Below are 24,751 nucleotides of genomic sequence, written 5' to 3'. Positions count from 1 at the left end.
TAGTTCATATGAGAACATGGACTGGGATCTCAATCTCAGTATCAATGGTCCACGAAGTTATGTGGGCATTCTACATTGAAAACTGGGATATTGTAACTCAGTAAATTCTAGTCCAAATGCTCTTTTTATGCATGGGATATTTTTTAAAATTTATGAATTAAAATTTTATTAACCTCAAGGCATAAAACCATGAGGAGCCTCACGAATTGTGTAAATAGTTTAAGCACTTTGCAGAAGAGTTAATGCCACTTGACCAGCAAAACCATTCCTAAGCTATAAGATTATACTTGATTAAATCCATAGCACAAGAGAAACACATTTTCTAATTTTAAATAGGAGAATATCATGTAGATCTTAGAAGAGAGTTATATTTTAATCATTAGTAAATACAAGTTCAAGGGTAAAGGTATACTGCATTTATTTAATCTTATATATCTAATCCAGTATATTAATATTTTAGGAGATTTGAAAATAAGGGGGAAATCATTCCACTGAGTATCTCCACAGTAACTGTGTTTTTAATGACCTACTGCAGAGCTGAACTTTGACACAGGCAGATATTGTGCATTTCTTCTGGAAGATGAGTGATCAAGGATCTCTAGCAGATCACCAGAAGTTAGGAAGATGTAGAAAGGAGGTTCCTTTACAGGTTTCAGTGGAAGCATGGTTCTGCTGACACCTTGATTTTTAGACTTCAATTTCCTGAACTGAGAGAATAATCTCTGTTGGTTTTGGCCACACAGTTTGTGGTATTTTGTTACATAACCCTAGAAAATTTATACAGAAATATTTAGCTAAAATCTTCTGGGAAAATATATTTCAAAAAAGACTACTTAAAATTGAAGCAGTCTAACTTTCTTTTAATGATCAAGTATATTTACACACCATCTCCAGACATCAAGAAAAACTATAGAATGATAAGAACCAGGTGTAGTAAATAATGTTAAGTAAGGAATACCACATCTTTTGAGATATAAGTATTGTAAACCATCCACAAAGTTTGGCACATCAACTGTAAGTTCAGGGCTTGCCAGACACTGTCAGTTTTAATGATTTGTTTGATGGACTCACAATATTTACAAAAAGCTATTTTGCTTACAGTTACAGTTTATTATAATAAAATGATCTGTATTAAAATCATCCAAGGAAGAGGCATATGGAAGAGGATTCAGGAAAGTTCCAAGGATGGACCTTCCAGTTGTCCTCTTCCAGTGGGTACACACACAGCTTACTTCTCTCAGCAGCTATGTGCCACTGTATGCATGGAGTACTGCCAACAAGATAATCAGAGCCTTGGTGTCTAGAGTTTTTATTGGGGCTTTGTCACATAGAAATGGTTGACTGCCCACGTGACTGAGTTGGGTTTCCAGCCCCTCCAGAGGTTGAGTCCCTCCAAAGTTTCCAGCTCCTTCAAGGCCCCACCATAAACCATATTGTTAGCATAGACTATGTGTGTGGGCTTATGGCCCCAGGTGAAAAAAAAGACTCTCTTATCAGGCAGAAACTTTCAGGGGCTTTGAGATTATCTTCCAGGAGCTGACTACAAGTCAACTGTTTCTTTTGGCAAAGTTAATCCTTTTCTGCGCAATATCAATATTTTCATTCTTAGAACACATTATGCTACATAGCAGCTTGAGAGGACAGTGCTCTTTTTGCTTAATTAATTCTTACTGATCTTTCAGGTCTTTGTCACTCCCTTGGAGAAGTCTTTCCTGACTCAATTAAGTTATAAAAATTCAGAGATAGACCAGAGCTTACTCAGTGCCTCAATGTTATCACCAACCCATTCCATCTTTTCCACTGTCCTTAACACTTGGATCTCTCACTTTGTCATATGTGAGATGGCTATCACAGTTACAAACATTATTTTCTTACTCCAGCAACCCAGCAGGAAGAAAGGTATGAGCAAGGTCTTGAGAGGCCGTGATTTTTGATCTTCAAAGAACTAATGCCTCACAAAAATCTTCTTGCTCCTAACTCCACAGCTACGGGAGAAGTAAGAAAAGTATGTCTCCCCTTAAGGGGCAGGGGATTATGATCAGCCAGGGTCAATCATGAGACATTTCTTGGGGAAGCTTCCAAGGAGGTTGGTCTTCTGTTAGAAAGAGAGCGGGATAATGTCACTTGGAAATGTACTTACACTGACTGTCACATACCCCTTTCACTTAGCTCAGTACTCACTGCTAGGTGAGTCTTCAGCAAACCCTCAGTGTATAAATCAATGAATGGGCCAGATTATAAAGGAATGAGAATTAGCCTTGGCATTTTTCTATATAACAATTCTTCCTATTTTCCCTATTAATGTCAATGATTTGGGTAAAATTGTTTAGTCTGAGCCTAATTTTTCTTCATTTGTAAGATAATAGTAATATTCTTCCAGGGATAGTGAGGGTTAAACGATCTCAGTGATATGTGAGTGTCTTTTACATACCTGGGATACAGTGGATGTTTTACATTAAGAAGAAAAATGTAAAAATTGTGTCTCAAAATTAGAACAGTTGAATAGGGAAACCATATACAAGCCAATATCCCTGGAAAGGAGACTTTATGCTCCCTATTTAGGTTTTAATTAGCTTTCTTATGTGTATGAATAGAGCAAGGGCGAGCCTACACTAAGACGGAAGCTGCCCGTGCTGGTGGGTGAGTGCAGTAGTCACCCTCTGGAACTCCCTCATTTTTTAATAGCTTTGCCTTCTTCCTTGAATTCATTTGGGTTCAGTAAATCCACCCAGACTCTTTTAATTTAAAAAAAAAAAGAAAAACATAGATTCTACTAATGTTAGAAAAAAAAAAAATAGGGCAGGGCCTGGAGCCATACTTTGTCCCACTCATACTCTTGCCGCTTCTACTTCTGTGTTCTTTTCATCCAAGAAAAATAAGGCTTGTCTATTCAGAAGAATCTTTTGTTAACTTATATGCCAGCACAGCAGATGGGCTAATTGAAGGTGATTTTCTAAGGACAACCATTAAATTCAAAATACAAAAGAACTTCGGGGAAGTGCTTTATAAAATATCAGATACAATGTGAGCATTTAGTCAGTGAGACGGGACAAGGTCACTGCTGCCTCCACAGCCCCAGGCCTGGAAATGTGTATGTGTGGTGATTCTTACGTAATGTGTAAGATCTGTGAAGTTGAAAACCTGTGGCACGGTCGTAAATCTAGTACCAGGAGTAGAGAAGTGAGGTCTCTGGAACCTATAGTTCCAGAGTAGTTTCATCGTCGTGGAAAGCAGCCATGAGAACCAGCTGTCGGGTCGAAGTACTGAGGGCAAGTTGACTCAGAGTTCCTCTGACAGCGTTCTATGCTCACACTGAAAAAGGCCCATGAAACCAGATGTTCTCAAGAGGTTAAAGAGTCACAGTAGAGTTTCCACTACTTTACTCTGTGTTGTTTATCTTTTGGCCTATTATTTTTGAATTTAGTATTTTACTTTAAATAAATAAGCATTTGCTATCATGATGAATATACATCCACATACCTGACTTTTTGCTAGCCCGTTAATTTCCTGAAAGTTATTAGGCATAATAAGAAAAACTACCTTTACAATAACCACAGAAACAAAACCCAGACTCCCAGCTCTTATATAAGTGCGGTGAAAACAAATTTTCTCTAACAATATACAATGTTTTCACTTGCACAGCATCCTTCTTCTCCCAATCCTGTTAGGTGAACCTGCCACTATTATAATCACACCCTGAGCATTTGAAGTATTCAAATGAAAAGCAATATGGAAATGCAAACACGCAATAATGAGTACCATTTTTACTTTAAAGAGAGAATGTTACTTTAATGTGACTTCCTATTATATTCCTCCTGGATCTTTCCCAGTGTTCTTATAATGCCTTTCCAGAAATCTTAGAATGACATATTATAAAATATGCTTTTAGGGCAAGCTGTTTTACCGTTACGGTTCTCAAATCCGGAATCAGAAGAGAAATTACTTATTCTTTATTAGTCTACGTATGTTAAGCTCTAGAAAAGGCAAATTGGAGCATGGTGTGAATTTGAATACTGAGAACTATACTAGGAAAAAAAGCATGGTTTCTCCTCTTATTAAAGTTTTCCTTTAAAAAATAGGTCTTTTAGATATACTGTCATAGTTAATGGTGATGCCGGTGTAATCCTAGAAGCATCATGAGCACTCTGTAGACAACAAAACTGTGTTTCAATCTTACAAATATGAATTTCAAAGTGCATTATTAGTCTGATTCTTAGGATACTGTGTATTTTTGTGCAGTAAATGAAAACATAATTTCTTAAAGTGCATTCTGCAGAAATTTAGTTCCTAGGGATGCCCGGGAAAGAAAACAAATTTGTGGTCCCTTATGTTTGGAGATCATATACCATAACCTTCTTTGGAGATTCAATGTGTGTTAAATTATTAACATTTCGATGAGCTTTGAAAGAAACAATCTAGATAGATGATAGATAGATATAAATATATATATATGTTATATTTATAAACTCTCTCTATATGTATATATAATTTAACTTCAAGTTTTCCTCTTTAATTCATCTCAGAAACTTTTTCTTCTGCCCAAACTTCTATACTATCCGCATAAATAGGGTGCCATAGAATTTGTTCCCAAAGTCCCCCATAAAGTGTGCTGTATAAATGTCTCTATTTTAACAAGAAGAAAAATATCAAGGTCATGAGACCCTGACTAGTTGTAGAATACTATGAAAACTCCGATAAACTATTTATTGATCTTGCTTAATCCTGTCTTAGAAAGTAGTTACCAACTTATTGCTGAGTTCTCTAGCTGTTTCTATATCTAATATAATGGAGGTGTAAACTTATCCCATCTTCTCTTATATCATATATTTTATTGATTTTATTTGATATGATGCCATTTGTAATACTGCTGTCATAGCATTTATTTAGTATTACCTTTTATATGGCTCAGTGTATTCTAATATTTTTAATTAACATTAACAAGCAATATAAATACCTTTAAAAGTTATTTTTATCTTTTTAAATGCTGTCTATCCCATATGATTTTCAATTAGGCAATTACTGAAATTTATATATACTACTTATATGATTCGTGCAATAAATGGAAACATAATTACCTAAGATGCATTCTGCCGAAATGTGGTACAGCGTGTAGAAATTTTTTTTTGTAAACATAGTTGGGAAGGTTCTGTGTGATTTACCTTTAGCACATTTTAATATTTGTCCTTTTTGAGTGTCAACTGGACTTAGACCTTTTGTAGAATCTTCTTGATAAAACTGACAGTAATTACTATTTTCTTGTTATGAATCTCAAATTGTCACTATTTGGCAAGTGGGAACTCTAATTCCCTGGCTTCTTCATTCTCACTGGTACTATTTTAGACATCTTTGAAATTATCTTTGCTTTCTGGAAATAACAAGATATCCCTGGGTTATCTTGACTTTTCTTCCCCCACACATTGATCTAGCTGAGTCCTAGGACAATATTAGATGTCTAAATTTGGGTACTAAATTCCACTGAAAATAGCTCTTTCTAAGCATGGGTGGCAAGCAGGGTGACACGAGCAGTTTCAGAAGCTCATTTGTGTCTTAGAAGGGATTTTTAAAAACGTATTCTGAGGTCATATTTGTTTTTCTAACAAAGCTGGAGGCTTCACACTTCTAGGATTCCAACTTAATTACAAAGCTATAGCAAAGGAATCCTATGACACTGGCCTAAGAACAGACACATAGAGCAATGCAACAGAATTGAGAGCCCAGAAATAAACCCACGCATATATGATCAACAAATATTTGACAAGGAGGCCAAGAATATTAAATGTAGAGAAGACAGTCTCTTGAATAAATGGCATGGTGAAAATTGCATATTCGTATGAAGAAAAATGAAGCTGCACTTTTATCTTACACCACTCAAAAAAATTAACTGTAGGAGGATTAAAGCCTTAAATGTAAGACCTGAAGCCATGAAAGTCCTAGAAGAAAACACAAAGGTAAACTCCTTCAGATTGGTCTTGGCAATAATTTTTTTGGATGTGACAACAAAAATGCAAGCAACTAAAACATAACTAAACAAATGTGATTCCTTAAAAAAAAATGTGATTGCTTGAAAGAAAATTTTTTAAAGCCAAAGAAAAAAAACAGCAAAATGAAAAGTCAGTCTATGGAATGGGAGAACATATTTGCAAACCATCTATCTGAGAAGATGCTAATATCCAAAATATATAAAGAACTTACACCTCTCAATAGCGAACAATAGTAATAATAATGTAAGTTAAAAATGGGCAGACGACCTGAGTAGATGTAGACATATTTTTCCAAAGAAGACTGACAAATAGCTGACAGGTAAATGAAAGATGCTCAGCATCACTAATCACCAGGGAAATGCTAATCAGGACCATAATGAGATATTCCCTCACACCTGTTAAAAATGGCTATTATCAAAAAGACAAAAGCTAACAAACTCTGGCCAGCGTATGGAGAAAGGGAACCCTTGTGCACTGTCGGTGCAGCCACTATGAAAAACAGTATGCAGCGTCCTCAAAAATTAACAGAACTACCATAATAAGATCCTGCAATTCTGCTGGGCACCTTTGTTGTTTTCTGTATGCATGTCAACATTTATTTAAGAGAATTTTCCCTAATTTGACTTAATAGTTAATAGTCTCTTATAGTTAATTTTGTCACTGCAACTCTACATTATTACTTTCCAAAAGGATAAAGCATTTTTATTTTAAATTTAGCTATCAAAACAACAATATAGCACTATTTTTGTTAGGATATAAAAACAGGAATAGAATAGAAATCATAAAATAAGATTCATAAAATAGATATCTTAGTTATTGTATAAATTTGCATAAATTTGCTCAGCAAAGTTTTGCAACATGAATGTCTGTATCATTTGGCTTATTTTGTATTATCAACTTCATTGTCAACATAGAGTCTCATCTCTTTTGTAATGTCATTGATAATAGTCTAGTTTTTAGTACAAAAATAATTGAAACTAGTTTTATTGTTTAGTTTTTTGTCTATTTTTGTCTGATGTTTATAGATGCAGGCTTACAGTATAGTTCAATTTATTAGGTACGTAAATGACTTTTTAAATTTCCATCAGATACAAGCAATATGTGTGAAAGCCTCATTCAAATTGTGGCCTCTGAATTATATCATGTTCCAATTACTTTAATATATCATTATCGTCGATCCTTTCTGCAGAAAAGGCCCATATATTCTACACTAACTCCTTTTAATAGTGCTAGTGAACATTGAAATAAAGATACTTTTTAGAAATGTTTAATAAAATAAAAATACAACTGCTGCTAGTTTCTACAAAGCTTTGAATGCATGACTAAATTTAAAGCAAAAATTAAATTATTGGTCTCCTAAGAGAGTGAGAATAAACACTTAAAATACAGTATACATAGTGCATATTAAATTATACTTCATTAGTACATTTAGTATATTTCAGAATGTGTAGTTTAAATTGTTATATTGGATATTGGAGCCCGAGGCTATATACATATATGTATATGTATAATACATGTAAATGATGCTGATACTATCTATATTTAAAATCTTGCTATTGTATTTATCATGGATTTTTCACACTGTTTTTGTTTTTGAGAGTTGCACTGAAATATTTATCTTGATACCTGATTTTTTGGAACTCCCTTAAGTTTTTTCACCGTAAACCAAGTTCTGCTGAATGTTTATTTCTATCTTAGCAGGCAGTTCAATTAAAAAGTATTTTTATTTCAGTGTTCACTAGAACCATTTAAAGGAGTTTAGTAAAGAATATATGGGCCTCTTTTAAGAAAAGATTGAGAATAACGAATAATTAAAGCAATTGCAATATGATGTAACTTAGAGGCCACAATTTGCTTGAGGTTTTATGTATGTGTATTTGAATTTCTGTAGGCTTGTGTTTAAACTCGTTAGTGTGATCTTTGGAAGGCCCAAGATATTCCATAGTTATTTTAACCAGAGGAGCTCACCCTCCGGACCCTTTGTCTCCTAGGGAATCTTCTCAGAACTTGCTTTAAGTCTTTCTTTTAAGATAATTCTAGAGTAGGTATTATGGGTTGTACAGTGTCTCCCTACAAATTCAAATATTGTAGTCTTAACCCCCAAGTACCTCAGAATGTGAACCTATTTGGAAATAGGGTTATTCCAGATGTAATTAGTTGAGATGAGGTCATACTGGAGCAGGGTGGGCTTCAACCCAGTATAACTGGTGATTGTATGAAAGGGGGAACTATGAACAAAGCCACACATACAGGGAAGACCCCAGTGAACATGAAGGCAAAGATACGGCACAGGGTCTATGAGACAAAGGGTGGCCGAGATTGCTGGCAAAGCACCAGGAGCTAGGAGAGAGGCATGGAACAGATTCTCCCTCATGTATCAGAAGGAAATAACTCTGCTAATACCTCGAATTCAGACATCTAAACAGAACAAATTTCTGTTGGTTAAGTCACTCATATCATTGTACTTTATTTTGGCGGTTCCAAGAAACATGGCTTTTTTGATTTCTCAGAGGATTTCCAGGGGCATTAAGGAGGTATCAAATAGGTTGAACCTTTCTGACAGAATTCTTGCGTCCTAAGGAACGCTTCTACCAGTGTACCTCATCTTCTGATATCTATTCCTCTTTAAATCTTTGATCAGCCACTTTCCGGTAAGACATAAGTGCACAAGCCAGCCCTCAGCCAAGGACTCCTCAGGGATCCCTATGCTGACTTCCAAATTCCAGTGTCTACCCAGCATCTTCCTCATCGATACCCTAGCCTGCAGAGTCCTGCCACTTCAGCTGTCCAGAACTCTGATTTCTGCCTCTTCAGCACAGTGGGACTGCTGTGCTCTGCAGAATTCCTCATCTCTGTGTAGGCTGAGAAAATTGTCCCCAGTCAGATGAGTGTGATTGTTGAGTTCACATCACTGAGCTCAAGTCATTTTCCGAACTGACTTTGTGAAACCAGATGCCTCATATACTTGTCCAGTTTTATAGCTGTTCACAGCAGAAACCTAGTCCAGTTCCAGTTATCCCACAAACATAAGCCTCTATCTTTAAGAATGAGATGCGTGAAATCTAATAATATTGATATTGATAAGCTACTACCTAAATTCCTGTGGAAGTCTAACTAAAAGACTATATCACAGCTTTCCAATAACTACTATAATCTTTGGGTTGATAGTAATCTCTCTTTTTCTTCTCCTCTCTCTCGTCCCTTCCTCTCCCTTCTGCTCCTCTTCCTCCTCTTCCTCTACTTCTTTTTCCCCTCCTCCTCTTCCTTTTCCTCCTCCTCCTCCTTCTGCTTCTGCTTCTTCTTCTTCTTCTTCTTCTTCTTCTTCTTCTTCTTCTTCTTCTTCTCTCTCTCTCTCTCTCTATATATATATATCCAAAGACCCTAATTTCTCCACCATGCCACCCCCTCTGTTATTCGATACATTCAGTTTTACTGTAAAGTTTTTGTGATTGTTTCATTAAGCAATTCAATTGACCAAAATATATAAATGTTGCAATGCTATGTCAACAAGGCCCCACAGAAATCACACAGAACGATTATTAATCTTCCTTCTCTAGCCTAAGTAGTTTTCTGATATCATGATGCTATATTTTGTATTAACCTAGAGTGATATATAGTAGTATCTTTGATACTGACAAATCTATTTTTGTCAATTTTTTCTTTGCCTTGTAGAAAAAAAAATAATGGCATAAATCATTTCCTTCTGGTAACAAAAATTTGTGGTTAATAATCTCAAGTGATATCTGTTACTATAATTACTACTGAAAGAAATGAGAGAGAATAGGCTTACTTTTTTTTAATCATGAAAACGGTGATTTGATTTATATGTATTCATTCTGCAAATGATCCTTAATAAAAATACCATAAGCTGCCAAAGGAGCAATGAAGATGTAGTAATCAATCTTCAGTAAAGAGAACTCTAAATATTGATACATTTAACTATCTTGAACAATGGAGGCTATGGACTATGTAGATATTAACCAGCAAAATAGAGCTAAAGAAGGTATAATGCAACAAACAGAACTAATCAAAATACAAAATAGTTTATAAATGTGATTATTCTAAAATACCTGTTATAGCAGGCAGGTGATTTTGAACCCCAGAAGTTTCCAAAAGGATGTTACTATATGGTTCTATATCTCAAGTCATATTCTTTTTTGCATAATATCATTTAATCTATGTTCCAAAGAAAAATACTAAGCTTTTCTGCAATTATCTTGATAAAGCAAGTTATCCAAAAAGCAGTCTTTTAACATAAGATTAAACAAGAGAACACTTTTAGGGAGCATGGCCTATGCCATGGTCACTTCTGACACCTTCTTTGTAGAATTTTAAGAAACTTCATGAGATCTTGCACAGCCTCCATGAATACCTTCAAGGGGTGCCAGAGTGGCTCCTGGGGATGGCAGGGGCGGAAGAGAAGAAGAAGCTGATCAGAGATTTTGAGGAAAAGCAACCTTCCTGTTGCAAATGAAACTCTGGCAGAGGTGGAAGAGGAACTACATTATGCACCTCTATCTTTCCCTAACCTTATGATGTCTAACCTTCAAACCTACCAGAAGGACCTTGCCAAACCTCCATTAGGAAGTAAGAAGCACACCTTTGACAGCCCCACCTGGAGGGCGAGGAGACGTGCATATGAATGGGCTGCAGTCTCAAAGGGAGTTGCTTCTGCAAGGTACTGACAGCTTGACCTGAGCCACCCAGAATACTGAGTGTTCTCATCGATCGCCACAGAGACTAAACAGATTGGCCCAGAAATCACAGAAGAGTTGGGGGAGAAGCATGACTACTTGGAATGTACCAAGAGAAGGTTGGTAAACAAATACAAGTGAAAATTTGAGTGAAAGTGGAAAGATTCTCTGTCCAGTGTTCAGAAAAGTGACAACCAACAAGCTGCTACTGTCCTTCCTTATCTCACTGGAGCTGGCCATCCTAGGGTCTTGAATTATTAAAAATTCTTTCACAAGCAGTGAACTTCCTGCAGTGAAATGTTTGTGCTCCAGATCTTTGACCTGTGAATGAATGGTGTTAGAGAAGGGGAATAAGCATAGTGCTGCTGTGAGCTAATGGTTCAAGGGTGTACTGTGTAGTAGCCAGACTGGGGGTAGGGGAGAGGCAGAAAATCATTTAATTGTGAAGGAATAGTAACAAGACCAGTATGATAGACCAAGGTAATAAATGCTGCTTATGACTTCTTTAAAAAATATTTTATATGGATATTACCAAGTTTTCAGGTAATATGTGAAACATCTCAGGAAAATGCCTAATTGCTTCAATGCATAGATATGAAGAACCAGTGAAAGGTGAGGATAGACTGAAAATAAGTTTCCAAGGGCCTTCAATGAAATTCTAAGTGATAAGCATTTTAGATCAATGCAAATAAAGAAAATGATCAAATTGGATTTTAGGAAGGAGCTCTCTGGCTTCAGGGGCCAGCAACACAGGCACTTGGATAATTCTTATCTACTGTGCATTAGAATGACAATAGGTTAAATTTTCGAAACAGTTCTAAATATTATATTCCTAAAGCTAATGGGTTTAAAAGTTCTCTTTTTTTATTTTAATTTTTTTATTATATTATGTTAGTCACCATACAGTACATCCCTGGTTTCTGATGTAAAGTTTGATGATTCATTAGTGCACCATGCAATACGTGCCCTCCTTATTACCCATCACCAGTCTATCCCATTCCCCCAACCCCCTCCCCTCTGAAGCCCTCAGTTTGTTTCTCAGAGTCCATAGTCTTTCATGCTTCATTCCCTCTTCTGATTACCCCCCCTTTCATTATCCCTTTCTTCCCCTACCGATCTTCTTAAAGAGCATTTGTAAGTTTCAGGTATTCAGGTGATTCAAGAAAAAAGCCCAAATTGTTTATATAAAGTTTTAAGTTTAGAATTTTGATTTACCTCAAATGTATTATTATACTTAAAAACCTTTTTTTCACATTTCACTTTGAAAAAGGCTAACAATCTTATTGAATGTAAAGGAACTTTTGGGAACAAAACTATATATCAAAACAGAAGTGCACATTTTTTGTGGTAATGGAAGGAAGATAAGGAAGGAAGATGAAGGAAGGGAGGAAGGGAGGAAGGGAGGAAGGAAGGAAGGAAGGAAGGAAGGAAGGAAGGAAGGGAGGGAGGGGAGGGGAAGAGAAGGAAGGGAGGAAGGGAGGAAGGAAGGGAGAAAGGAAAGAAGGGGAAAGGAAGGGAAGGAAGGGAGGAAGGGAGGAAGGGGAAGGGAGGGGAAGGGAAGGAAGAGAGGAAGGAGGAAAGGGAGGGAAGGAGGGAAGGAAGGAAGGAAGGAAGGAAGGAAGGAAGGAAGGAAGGAAGGAAGGAAGGAAGGAAGGAAGAAAATGAAATAAAGAGAAAGAAAGAAGAAAAGAATGGAAAGACAAAGATAGGAAGACAGGGAGGGGGAAGGGGGGAGGAAGAGAGGAAGAAAGAGAAAGAAAGAAATCCACCACAAAGACAGCAATGTAAACATTTGGTGCACTCTCACTGGCATAATAGTTTATTGAAATATATGTGAGATCTTAGTTTTGTTAGTCACCCCTGAAATAAAAAGAATTGATATATTTTAGAAAATGTCACTAAATATGTAAACATTATTGAATGTTTAAAAGGAGCTCTTTACCTTTTCACACATTGAAAATACATTTGGAAATATGTTCATTGGAAGTACAGAAAACAGGCAGATATAGGGTCTCTCTGGTACTTTTCAAACATAAAGAAACTGGACATAAAATACGGTAATTTCTTAGCTGATAAAATTTTAACATGCTACAGACTAACGGGGAGGATTGGAGAAGTGACATTTAGATGCATCAAAATGGATTAAAACTGTCTTGGATCAACATGTCAGCTTCATTAGCTGGTAAGGATAGTCCTAAAATTAAGTGTATTAGACTATGAGCACCAGCTGTCGTGCATGTCTTGGTGAAATTAGGTTGAGAAAATTTTTTTAATGAAAAAAAAATATTTTGATAAATGTAAACCCCCTTGATTGAAATTATTTTGTGCCAAACATTAAATAGTTCATTTAATGGCCAAGGAAACAATGCAAATGTATTCTTCAAAGGTGTTTAAATAAACTATTGTCCTTCAGTGCACTAGCCAAGTTCAATCACCATAAAATCATTTCTCCTGAAAATTTAAATGAAATCAACTTTTTTTCTGATAAATTTATTTCAATCAATTACTTTTCTGTTCCAGAAATTTGTGCTATGATAATTTCCCCATCCCAATTGCCAATTTTGATTTAGGGATTTTCTGTGTAATAGTATCTCTATAGACAATTTTGTATTTCTGTCAAAATAATGTATAGATTTTGGAACACAGTCTAATATTGATTCCATAGAAGTGTTTACAACCTGATATGAAACACCATTAACTAGCAGTTAAATGTCAGTTGTAATATATGCAACAATTAATTTCTTACTAATGAATGATCATAGCTGGAAATGACTGAACAAAAACTAATCTTAGTAGTTGAGAAACACAAACATATAGTTCTCTTTCAGGCTATGTATCCATTATGGTTGACTGGTGGCTATGCTTTAAAATTTTTGTCATCATGAATCTTTGAGGATGATGGTTCAGGCAGGCTAGGACACTGTTGACTACTTCAGCAACCCTTAAATCCTCAAAACTAGCACTAACATTTCATTGTCATAATCAAGTCAGACAGCTGATTCTGATATCAAGGTGGTAGGGAAGTATTATGTTGACTCTGGCAAAAGAATTTTATGTTGTTCAGCAGAAATACAATATATTTACCACAGTTAGTAAGTGAAATACTTGGAGATTGCAAGGAAAGCACCGTCGTTTGATCTAAAACTCAACTGTTAAGTTCTATGCCAGTGGTACAGTAACTTTAATAAGAAACAACTAGAGCGTTCTTTTAAAAAATCAGGATGTTCAGTGTATAACTCAAAAGACAACAATTCAGTAGGCTAAGCTTGGGATATAGGTGAGAGATTAGCGGGCTGACTTTTTTTGGTATTATTTTATTAAATTGTTAGTGTTGTCATTTACCAAAAATTCAATAAAAAGAGATCGGCAAAGGACAAAGAAAAGGATATTAAAAATGTTACAATCAATATTCTCCATATTCTTGTGGACATAAAGAAATGCATAACATGAAAGAAACACAAAATAGGAAAAGGTACAAACAAAACTTTGAGAGAGAAAAATATAATATCCGAAATGAAGCACATACTGGATAGGATCGCAAGCAAACTGATTAGAAGAGATAGACTATCTGATTAGCACCAAATATTTCCAAATACGTATGCTTATATTAATCTTCTCTGAAAAACAATACTAAACAGATGGTGTCACTAGTAAATCCTATTAGATATTTCAAAAGGAAAAATTGCCAAATTTACTTAATTTTCTCATAAAATGGAGAGGAATAAATCACTGTTCTGTTTGACAGTACCTAACTTCCATTCAGGATAAAAATGATCAGCAAGCTTGAAATATTAAGGAACTGGAGCTGATAAAGGGTAGGTACTAAAAAACCAATACCCCAAATCATACTAATGGTGAAATGCTGAATATTTTCTCCTTAAGTCGGAACAATACTAGGATACATGTTTTCATCAGTGTATTTGACATCTTATTAGAGGACCTAGCCACTCTAATAAGGTAAGGAAAATAAAGGTGTAAGATTAAAAAGGAAGAAGTAAAAATCTCCTGTGTGTAGATGTTATGGTTATTTATACAGAAAAATCTTAGGAAATTTACAATAGTTGTAACTAAGAAGCCAAATTATTGAATGTATCAAGTTAGCAGATTCAAGTTTAGTATAAAATTAATTGTATTTGAATATGTAGCAGCAAAAGATTGGAAAACTGAAATTTTTAAAAAATTCCATTTATGGTAGCAAAACATACCCATGACTGTATCCAAAATGTTATGCACAAGTATTCTACATTAAGAAGTAAAAATATTGCTGAGAGAAATATTGTTTAAGATTTTATATATTTATTTGTCAGAGAGAGAGCACAAGCAGGGGGAGCTGCAGGCAGAGGGAGAAGCAGGCTCCCTGCTGAGCAAGGATCCTGATGCAGGACTTGATCCCGGGACCCTGGCACTGAGCTGAAGGCAGACACTTGACTGACCAACCCACCCAGGTGTCCCTTGCTGAGAGAAATTAAATAAATGGGAAAAAAGGTGATGCCCAAGGATTAGAGTATCAGCAGTGCTATAAGAGCAGTTCTCCCCATATGGATGTCTAGATTCTGTATATTCCTGATGAAACTCCCAGCAAGTTTTATCTCTAGAAATTGACAAGGTAATTCTAAGATTTATAAAAGAATTCAAAGGACCTATAATGTCTGAAGCAATATTTATTTATTTATTTATTTATTTATTTATTTATTTATATTTAAAAGATTTCATTTATTTATTTGACAGAGACAGCCAGCGAGAGAGGGAACACAGGCAGGTGGAGTGGGAGAGGAAGAAGCAGGCTCCTAGCGGAGGAGCCTGATGTGGAGATCGGTCCTAGAACGCTGTGATCACGCTCTGAGCTGAAGGCAGACATAAAGCAGTATTTAAAAAGAAAAATAATGTTGCAAGAGTTATCTTAAACTTATTTCAAGATTTATAATAAAACTATAGTAATCAAGATAGCTAGGTATTCAGAAAAAGAAATACACAGCTCAGTGAAAAACAGTGGAGAGTCCAGGAGTATAGTCAATTGATTTTTGTCAAAAGGGCCATGGCAATTCATTGGAGAAAGGAAAATGACATAGTTTAAACCAGATGTGTTTAAGAAAAATAAGTAAATATTATGGCTTATCTGAAAAGGTGTTTTTTGCTCTTTGCCATGCATCATTGAAGGAATGAAAAGCAAGTCACAGGCTGGGAGGAAATATTTGTAAAATATCCTATCAGACAAAGGACTTATAACTATATTATATAATGGACTCTTACTGGTTAATAACAAGACAACAGATAAAATAAATGAAAGCGAATGAAAAGACAATCCAGTCATCAAAATTAAAATTACTTATGCTTCTATAGAAACCATCAGGAAAGTAAAAATTAGCAAATTCTATGGATCTGATAAGAGACTTATACCTAAATGTATAACCATCTCTTACAGCAGAATAATAAGGGAAATTACCCAATTAAATAGTGAGTAATGGATATGAATAGATATTTCTCCAAAGAAGATACACAATGGGGGTGCCTGGGTGGAATAGTCAGTTGAGATCCCAACTTGGTTTTGGCTCAGGTCACCGTCTCATGAGCCCCACGTGAGATCAAGCCTCACATCTGACTTTGTGCTCAGCATGGAGTCTGCTTTAGATTCACTCTCCCTCTCTCTCTACCCTCCCGCTCATGCTCGCTCTCTCTCTCTCAAATAAATAAATAAATCTTTAAAAAAAGAGAAGATGGGGCACCTGGGTGGCACAGCGGTTAAGCGTCTGCCTTCGGCTCAGGGCGTGATCCCGGCATTATGGGATCGAGCCCCACATCAGGCTCCTCCGCTATGAGCCTGCTTCTTCCTCTCCCACTCCCCCTGCTTGTGTTCCCTCTCTCGCTGGCTGTCTCTATCTCTGTCGAATAAATGAATAAAATCTTTAAAAAAAATAAAATAAAATAAAAAAAGAGAAGATATACAATGGCCAAGAAATGTATGAAAAGTTGCTCATTATCCAAGTGCAAACACAAATCAAGGCCACAACGAGGAATCTTCATACCCAATATGATGGTTATTATAAAAAAGATAGATAATAACAAGTGTTAACAAAGATGTAGAGAGATTAAAACACTCATAGGTCCTGGTGGGAATGTAAAATTGTTGCAGCTATTGTGGAAAACAGTCTGAGAGTTCCCCAAATGATTAAATATAGAGTTATCCAATGATCTAGCAATTCTACTCCTACATAAATACCTGAGAGAAATGAAAACACAAAAACTTTTATATTAATGTTTGCAGCAGCATATTCATAATAACTAAAATTTAGGAACAGCCAAATGTCTATCAACTACAGAATAGATAAGCAAAGTGCAGTATATCTGTACAGTGGAATGTTACTTAGCTATAGAAAGGAATGACGTAATGACACATGCTAAAACATACTACGTACTACAACATAAATGAACTTTGAAAACTATGCTAATTGAAAAAAATCAGTAACTGAAGACCACATATTATATGATACAATTTATATGAAATATTCAGACTAGGAAAATCTATAGAGAACAAAAGTAGAATAATTGCTGCCCAAGGCTGGAGATGGAGATGAGTAGGTGGAGTGAGGTGCCTGCTAATGGGTATAGGATTTCTTATTGGAGTGATAAAAATGTTCTAAAATTTATTGTTGTGTTGGTTTCATAACTCTGAATATGCTTAAACTATTGGATTGTATACTTTAAATGGATAAATTTATGGTATATGAATTATATCTCAATAAAGCTGTCAAAAAAGACAAATGATAAAGCAAACGAAAGCACTAGATAACTTTTTATGGTGATGGAAATATTTTATATTTTGTTTGTGGTGATAGTTATATGACTATCCATTTGAATAAACTCATCTATCTGTACATTTGAAATAAATATATGTCAGTATAAAGGTTCAAAGATAATTTATGTAAAGAATAATTAGCAAGTCAGCAGATCACAACAAATTAATTAAAGAGTATACAAAGGCAAAAACGTATAAAGACATTATAAAAAGTATTATCACATTAGAAGTAGCAAATATTCAAAACTATAAACTCAGGAAGATATATTGTAGGCAGGCTAGAGGAAATTAAAATAAAAGTTTAAAAGGAAAATATGAATATGATGGTAGATTAAGTAATTGGCTTTTTGAAGAAGAGAACAGAACAGAAAAATGGAAGGTACTCCAGGTATAAGAAAGTATTCCCAAAGGAAAGACTTGAATCTGCAGGTGATAATGATACACTGTGACTCAAGACAAAAGTGGATATAGTACAATCAACAATATTCTGTGTGATTCCAACTTCTCTCCCATACCCTTCCAATTTGTAACTAATAGTCTATCACCTATCTACACTTGACCTTGCTTTACATCCTCCTGCCTTATCATGTAAGTTGAAGACTGGTTGTCCTCAAGGAAGCTTCTTTCTTTTTTTTTTTTAAAGATTTTATTTATTTATTTATTTGACACACAGAGAGAGACAGCCAGCGAGAGAGGGAACACAAGCAGGGGGAGTGGGAGAGGAAGAAGCAGGCTTCTAGCAGAGGCGCCTGATGTGGGGCTCGATCCCGTAACGCCAGGATCACGCCCTGAGCCGAAGGCAGACGCTTAACCGCTGGCCACCCAGGTGCCCCAAGGAAGCTTCTTTCTTGAAGCCTTCTTAAGGGGTAACTAGTTACTCCCTCGTTCTACTAACACCCAAGACTCCTTTTGCTTCTCAATACCACTTACAAGCTACTGTCCCTACCTTCATCCTAAACCAAACAACCCATGCCATTGAGTAATAACACTTACTCTCCATTCTTGTTTCAATGAACTCCAGAAGCCTCAGTTACTATCCTCATTCCTTGAAGATTTTGGCAATTTATTAATTTATATGCTTTTCTTTTTTTTTATTTAATGATTTTTAATTATATGTTAGTCACAATACAGTACATCCCCGGTTTCCGATGTAAAGTTCGATGATTCATTAGTTGCGTATAACACCAGTGCACCATGCAATACGTGCCCTCCTTACTACCCATCACCGGTCTATCCCATTTCCCCAGCCCCCTTCCCTCTGAGGCCCTCAGTTTGTTTCTCATAGTCCATAGTCTCTCATGTTTCATTCCCACTTCTGATTACCCCCCCTTTCTTTATCCCTTTCTTCCCCTACCGCTCATCCTAGTTCTTATGTTCCATAGATGAGAGAAATCATATGATAGTTGTCTTTCTCTGCTTGACTTATTTCACTTAGCATTATCTCCTCCAGTGCCATCCATGTTGCAGCAAATGTTGAGAACTCGTTCTTTCTGATAGCGAGTAATATTCCATTGTATATATGGACCACAACTTCTTAATCCAGTCATCTGTTGAAGGGCATCTCGGCTCCTTCCATGATTTAGCTATTGTGGACATTGCTGCTATGAACATTGGGGTGCATATGGCCCTTCTCTTTACTACGTCTGTATCTTTGGGGTAAACACCCAGTAGTGCAATGGCTGGATCATAGGGTAGCTCAATTTTTAACTTTTTAAGGGACTGCCACACTGTTTTCCAGAGTGGCTGTACCAACTTGCATTCCCACCAACAATGTAGGAGGGATCCCCTTTCTCCACATCCTCTCCAACAATTGTTGTTTCTTGCCTTGTCTATTTTTGCCATTCTAACTGGCATAAGGTGGTATCTCAGTGTGGTTTTGATTTGAATTTCCCTGATGGCTAATGATTTTGAACATTTTTTCATGTGTCTGTTAGCCATTTGTATGTCTTCATTGGAAAAGTAATTTATATGCTTTTCATTAACACTCTAACGATAAGTTGATATGTTAGCTTACCCTAATATTACTGAATTTCTCTCAATTTCCCTTATATTCCTTTTTTTATTATTATGTTATGTTAGTTATCATACAGTATTCCTAATAGGTGCATCTGTCTATCCATTCATCCATATACAGATATAGATAAAGATATACATATAGATACAGATGTAAGTGTAGATATAGATAAAATTTACAAGGTGACAAAAATATACTAGTTATATTTTCTTTGTGAATTTTATTATTTATTATAGTATCACTCTTTTATGAATTTGTCTTAGTGTTTTTATTTATATTACAAAGAGATTTATTAGCATAAATTTAAGACCATATCATTGCCCATGCTTCTGTACTATTATAAAATCTGAAACCTAATCTGAAACCTCACATAACATGTACACGATTTAATTTGATGTGGCTACCTTTATATTAATTTGCTATTAACATCACAATTTATATTTTGGTAGCCTGTATTGACTACTAAGAATTAACGTTCTTATTGATTTGTTATAATCATTCTGAAGCTAGGTTTTTTTGACCAGTGTGCATATGCATATATTACAAAACTGTTTATTCATTAAATTATTTGTAGAGATAAACTTATTGAATGCCATAAAATGCTCTTATTATAATTATTTGGTCACTTTAATTAAACACGTAAATAAATCTTTGATAATAATTAGTGAATTTCTGAGCATATTTCCTTCAATCGGTAACTTTGTCTTTTTTTTGTGGAAGACACTGTATAAGTTATAAATGAGGAATAAAAAGACTATCTATCAAAGATGACATTATAATTACATCAAATATATTATTAGAAAGTCAAAATTAATTCCTCTGCACAGGGTCTATTTTCTTCTTAGTGTCATTTGTCAGCCTGGCAACTATCAAAGACTTTCATGATTTTCTAGTATTATCTTCCATTAAAAAGAGGAGAAAGTGAACATTTAACTTTTTCTAGTAATAAACTTAGAAAATACATCCCAACCAATAAATGGAAAATGCAGAAAACTTCAGGAAAATGACGTGCATTGAAATTCATTTTAATAGTTTGACTTATCCAGAAGTCAAAGTTTTCAGCCAGCCTTAGCTGGTAATAGGAAGAATGTGTTATCAAATCTGTTTGCACTTGAAGTTTGCTGTTCACAGTTTTAGGTGAAAAATATAACTTGCCAGAAAAAATATATTGAAATTTCTCACCTACTCTTTCTGAGATTCCTGAGTTTTTCAGAAGCAGTCCTTCTGACATGGTAATTGCATTCCCCTGGCATGTGTAAATGTTTAATTGGGCCAAACATTCTCAAGTATAACACTTGGTTAGGTAACAGTGAGGTGAATCATACATACTAAATATATGTAGCTCTATTCCTCAGGGAGAAGTTTTCTAAATATGCACAAGTCTTAGTAAAGCCCAATAGACAAATTATGTAACATTGATTGAAATGATAAATGCACTTAGCTACTTAAATACCAAAATTAATTTATTCACTCTATAGGACTATGATCATCAACTAATCAAGAAAGTATGTTATTGTTTATTGTCCAGATAAAACAAAAGATCATTGGAACTGAAGAGAGAGTCATAAAAAAGAACTATAAACACATGGAAAGTAATTTTTTTCAAAGTTGCAAAGGCAATTCAGTGGAGAAATGAAATCTTTTAAACAAATGGATTAGATCAATGGGATAGTCACATAAACAAAATAATAATTTTGGTCCATATTTTGCACCATGCATAAAATTAACTAAGATTTATCATACATAAGTGGAAGAGCTAGTATTATAAAACTTCTAAAAGAAAAAATCAGAAAAAATATTTGTGACCTCACTTAGGTAAAGATGTCTTAGCTATGACTCTGAAAGCACAAGCTATTAGAAAAAGGTAATGAGAAAAAATAATAACAATAATAATAAAGTGCAAATACTCTAATTACTCAAAAAAAAGAAAAAAGAAAAAGGTAATGCAGACTTCATAAAAATTGAAAGGCTGAGTTAAGATAATGAAAGATTTGTTACACACTGGGATAAAATATATGAAAATCGTATACCTGATAAAGGACTTATATACAAAATATGTTAAAAGCATTTAAAACTTAATAACAAGAAGGTAAACACTCTAATAAATTAATAGATAATGGGCCAAATTTTTGAAAAGAAACTTCTTCAAAGAGTATATATGAATGGCAAATGAGTGAAATAAATCATGGAAGGAGTAATACACATTATACTATTTACATTAAACTCTGTACAGTGCAAATTAATCCATAGTGTCAGAAAGCAGATCAATGATTTCCAGGACAGAAAGAAAGATGTGGGGGAAAAGAGGGAGAGATTAGAAAGGGTGTGAGGCAACTTCTTAGAGGGGTGAATTTATTCAAAATCTTATTTATGTTGAAGGTTTCATAATGGTAGAATTATTGTTGATTCATAAATTAATACAAAAATTAATGGTATGTTTGACCATTCATCTATTAAAAGGCATCTGTGCTTTTCCCAGTTTGTGATAAAGCAATAATGAACATTAGTGTACGTGTTGTATGAGCATAATTTTTCGTTTCTCAGGGTGAAATGCCCTCGTGTACAACTGCTGTGCCATATGGTAATTCCATGTTTAGGTTTACAGGAAATTTCTAAAGGATTTACCAGACTATAACATTTTATATTCCTGCCACCAATGTGTTTTCTCACCAGTATTGGTGTTACCACTATTTTTTGTTAGTCATTCCGGTGGGTGTGTAGTGATGTCTCATGATAATTTTTAGTAGTGTTTCCTTCATGGCTAATGATGTCAATCTTCACTTACTCTTTTTGTCATCTATACATCCTTTTTGATGAAATATCTTTCATGTCTTTTGCTCAATTTCTAATTAGATTGTTTTGTGGGTTTTTTTGTTTTTGTTTTTTCATTGTTTTTTGTTTTGTTTTGTTTTGTTTTGTTTTGTTTTGTTTTGTTTTCTGTTGAGCTTTAGGATGTGAACAGAGGTGAGGGAGGTAGGAACATTTATAAAGGGGTAACAGTAATCCTTGCGGTGATTTTGTATCCTGACTGTGGTGCTGGTCTCATAAACTTATACATGTGATAAAATTATGTAGAACTAAATACACACACACATGCACATAAACAAATGAATGCATGTAATACTGAGGAAATCTCTAAATAAGATCATGGGTACTATGAATGTCAATACCCTGGTTGTGATATTGTACTATAGTTTTAAAAGATTTTCTTATGGAAGGAAATGGGGTAAAGAGTACACAGGATATTACTATATGATTTCTTTTCTCTTAAAGATTTTATTTATTTATTGCCAGAAAGAGAGAGAGAGAGAGAGCACACAAGCAGGGGGCATGGCAAGCAGAGGATGAAGCAGGCTCCCAGGTGAGCAAGGAGCCCATACAGTTCTCGATCCCAGGACCCTGGGATCATGATCTGAGCTGAAGGCAGACACTTAATCAACTATATTAAGTATCCCTACTATATTTTTTTATAACTGCATTTGAATTTACAATTATCTTTAAAATACTTTCAAGTAAAAAAATGAATGTGTCCAAAGCTATACTCTTTGCAGGGAGTCTGCTTGTCCCTTTCCCTCTGTTCTTATCCCTGCTTTCTCTCTCTCTCAAATAATTAAAAATAAAATCTTAAAAAAAAAAAAGAAATGAACTCAAGCCATGAAAAGACATGGAGGACTCTTAACTACGTATTACTAAGTGAATATAGTCGATCCGAAAAGGCTACCTATTGTATGATTGCAACTATATGACTTTCTGAAAAAGGTGAATCTATTGTGACAAAAAAAGATCAGTGGTTGTCTGGAGTTGTGGGGTGGAGGGATGCATAGATGGAGCACGGAGGATTTCCAGGCAGTGAAAATACTTTGTATAATCCTGTAATGATGGTCACATGTCATTATATATTTGTCCAAACCCATAGAATATACAACACCAAGAATGAATCCTAATATGAACTATGGACTTTGGGTGACTATGATGTGCTTATGTAGGTTCATCAACTGTAACAAATGTGCCACTCTGGTAATGGATGTTAATAAATGAGAAGCTATGCATGTGTGGCGGTGGGAGATATATGAGAAATCTCTGTACCTCCCTCTTAATTTTTCTAAGAACTTTAAGTTGCTCAAAAAATAAGGTCTTTTTTTAAAAATATTTTATTTATTTATTTCAGAGAGAGAGAGAGCAAGTGCACAAGTGTGGGGTGAGGGGAGAGGGACAGAGGGAGGGGGAGAAGTAGGCTCCCCACTGAATGGGAAGCCCGACGGGGGACTCCATCCCAGGACCCTGAGATCATGACCTGAGCCAGAGGCAGATGCTTAACCGACTGAGCCACCCAGGCGCCCCTAAAATAAGGTCTTTAAAAAATAGTTGGTGAGGTTTCAGGTTATTTGTCATATTGTTATGATGTGAGTCATTTTCATTTTTAATTTGTATAATAAAATTAATAAACTTTAAAATAAATACTGCAATTTTAAATGCATAATAAGAATTATAAATGTCATGAGATAGTTTGCTTACCATAATTTGAGGATATTGAATCTTTTATGTCAATTTTTTCCTAAATTAATTGAGGGTTGCTGTTCCTAGAGAGAACAGATCATGAATCCACCATTCCTAAACAGTGTTTTCTCTTCCTATTCTCCATAAGGCCAAATCACAATATCTTCTTCATTGTTTTTGTGGCTGGAGTTTAATTGTCAACTTCTTACAAAAACTTGTGGATTTTTGTATATTTTATAAGTAATTCATGGGGCACCTGGGTGGCTCAGTTGGTTAAGCATCTAACTCTTGATTTCAGCTCAGGTTATGATCCCAGGGCCCTGGAATCAAGCCCCATAATGGACTCCATGCTCAACAGAGAGTCTGCTTGAGATTCTCTCTCCCTCTTCCTTTGCCCACCCCCTGTGTGCATGCATGCACTCTCTCTCTCTCTCTCTCTCAACTAAATAAATCTTTTTTTAAAAAAGTAACTCAAAAAAGTCTCTAAAATTTAATTCATATCTGAAATTGACTTTTAAAATGCTTACTTATATACAGGTTTCTGTTTGTTTTGTTTTGTTTTGTTTCATTTCTAAACTGGTCTAGGGGAAATTCTATGTCTTATTTGAATCTCTACCAGTTATCACCATTCCTGGCATATACAAGCTCTTAAATGAATATTAATGGAGTGAATGAGTGAGTGGGTGAATGAGTGAAGGAAGTAATCATGTTAACATCATATGACAGTCCTTTATTTTTTCTATTAAATGCGATCAATAAGAATTTTTTATTT

The 24,751-nt window shown here is 35.1% G+C and overlaps 1 pseudogene; it reads left to right on the top strand.

The window, feature by feature from the left end:
* The first annotated feature begins 8,278 nt into the window (after window positions 1-8,278).
* On the top strand, window positions 8,279-10,957 carry LOC123799305 (vesicle transport through interaction with t-SNAREs homolog 1B pseudogene; annotated as a pseudogene).
* The last annotated feature ends 13,794 nt before the right edge of the window (window positions 10,958-24,751 follow it).

This window comes from Ursus americanus, chromosome 5, assembly GCF_024610735.1.
Source record: "Ursus americanus isolate L20-20 chromosome 5, mUrsAme1.1.p, whole genome shotgun sequence".
Taxonomy (NCBI): domain Eukaryota; kingdom Metazoa; phylum Chordata; class Mammalia; order Carnivora; family Ursidae; genus Ursus; species Ursus americanus.
Note: the sequence above shows the minus strand (reverse complement) of the source record. Positions and strands in the feature narration are given on the sequence as shown.